We start from the raw sequence: 2,232 nt of genomic DNA, 5'->3' as shown, positions 1-2,232 counted from the left end.
AGACTCAACTCTCTTTAGAGGGCCTGACCGAATTCTTCAAAAGAGAAGAGCACATGGCAGCCGAAAACAACAACAATGCCAACAATGCAAGGAAGGTGCTGGGTGACTTTACTGCACCTACTCCCGACTTATTGGAGCAAACAACTTTGAGCTTAAGCCTCAATTAGTTTCTCTAATGCAACAGAATTGCAAGTTCCATGGACTTCCAATGGAAGATCCTCATCAGTTCTTAGCTGAATTCTTGCAAATCTGTGACACAGTCAAGACTAATGGGGTTGATCCTGAGGTCTACAGACTGATGCTATTCCCTTTTGCTGTAAGAGACAGAGCTAGAATATGGTTGGACTCTCAACCTAAAGAAAGCCTGGACTCTTGGGAAAAGCTAGTCAATGCCTTCTTGGCAAAGTTCTTTCCACCTCAAAAATTGAGTAAGCTTAGAGTGGAAGTCCAAACCTTCAGACATAAGGATGGAGAATCCCTCTATGAAGCTTGGGAAAGATACAAACAATTGATCAGAAAATGTCCTTCTGACATGCTTTCTGAATGGAGCATCATAGGTATTTTCTATGATGGTCTCTCTGAACTATCCAAGATGTCTTTGGATAGCTCTGCTGGAGGATCTCTTCATTTGAAGAAGACGCCTACAGAAGCTCAAGAGCTAATTGAAATGGTTGCAAATAACCAATTCATGTATACTTCTGAAAGGAATCCTGTGAATAATGGGACTAATCAGAAGAAAGGAGTTCTTGAGATTGACACCCTGAACGCCATTTTGGCTCAGAATAAAATATTGACTCAACAAGTCAATTTGATTTCTCAAAGTCTGTCTGGAATGCAAAATGCACCAAACAGTACTAAGGATGCTTCATCTGAGGAAGAAGCTTATGATCCTGAGAACCCTTCAATGGAAGAGGTGAATTACCTAGGAGAACCCTATGGAAACACCTATAATTCTTCATGGAGAAATCACCCAAATTTCTCATGGAAGAATCAAGAGAGACCTCAACAAGGTTTCAATAACAATAATGGTGGAAGAAACAGGTTTAGCAATAGCAAGCCTTTTCCATCATCTTCTCAGCAACAGACAGAGAATTCTAAGCAGAATACTTCTGACTTAGCAACAATGGTCTCTGATCTAATAAAGACCACTCAAAGTTTCATGAATGAAACAAGGTCCTCCATCAGAAATTTGGAAGGACAAGTGGGACAGCTGAGCAAGAAAATTACTGAACTCCCTCCTAGTACTCTTCCAAGTAATACAAAAGAAAATCCAAAAGGAGAGTGCAAAGCCATAGACATGGCCGAATATGGAGAGGAAGGAGAGGAAGTGAACGCCACTGAGGAAGACCTCAATGGGCGTGCACCAATCTCCTCTAAGTTCCCCAATGAGGAACCATGGGAATCTGAGGCTCAAAATGAGACCATAGAGATTCCATTGGACTTGTAGAGAATGTTTTGGTTAAGATTGAAGACCACTACATCCCTACTGATTTCATAGTCCTAGAGACTGGGAAGTGCATGGATGAATCCATCATCCTTGGCAGACCCTTCCTAGCCACAGCAAAGGCTGTGATTGATGTTGATGGAGGTGAACTGATCATTCAAGTGAATGAAGAATCCTATGTGTTTAAGACACAAGGATATCCCTCTATCACCATGGAGAGGAAGCTTGAAGAGCTTCCCTCAAATCAGAGACAAATAGAGCCCCCACAGTCAAACTCTAAGTTTGGTGTTGGGAGGCCACAACCAAACTCTAAGTTTGGTGTTGAACCCCCACATTCAAACTCTAAGTTTGGTGTTGGGAGGTTCCAACACGGTTCTGAGTATTTCTGAGGCTCCATGAGAGTCCTCTGTCAAGCTAATGACATTAAAGAAGCGCTTGTTGGGAGGCAACCCAATGTTTTATAGTTAACTATTTTCTTTTGTTATTTATCTTTTTGTAGGTTGATGATCATAAGAAGTCACAAAATCCATTGAAAAAAGCAAAAACAGAATGAAAAACAGGAAGAAAAACAGCACACCCTGGAGGAAGAAGCTGCTGGCGTTTAAACGCCAGTAAGCCTAGCATTTGGGCGTTTAACGCCCAGTCTGGCACCATTCTGGGCGTTTAACGCCAGAAAGGGGCACCAGACTGGCGTTAAACGCCAGTAAAGGGCAATAACCTGGCGTTAAACGCCAGGAATGGGCACCAGCCCGGCGTTTAACGCCAGAATTGGCTCAAAACGTGGATTT

At 42.5% G+C, this 2,232-nt stretch overlaps 1 non-coding gene across 1 annotated transcript; it reads right to left on the bottom strand.

Moving 5' to 3' along the window:
• Positions 1 to 430: 430 nt before the first annotated feature.
• LOC130949565 (small nucleolar RNA R71) lies at positions 431 to 538 on the bottom strand. Its single transcript, XR_009073413.1, has one exon. It is a non-coding gene; the product is annotated as a small nucleolar RNA R71 (small nucleolar RNA).
• Positions 539 to 2,232: the final 1,694 nt, after the last annotated feature.

The sequence above is a fragment of the Arachis stenosperma genome, chromosome 1 (assembly GCF_014773155.1).
Source record: "Arachis stenosperma cultivar V10309 chromosome 1, arast.V10309.gnm1.PFL2, whole genome shotgun sequence".
Classification (NCBI taxonomy): domain Eukaryota; kingdom Viridiplantae; phylum Streptophyta; class Magnoliopsida; order Fabales; family Fabaceae; genus Arachis; species Arachis stenosperma.
Note: the sequence above shows the minus strand (reverse complement) of the source record. Positions and strands in the feature narration are given on the sequence as shown.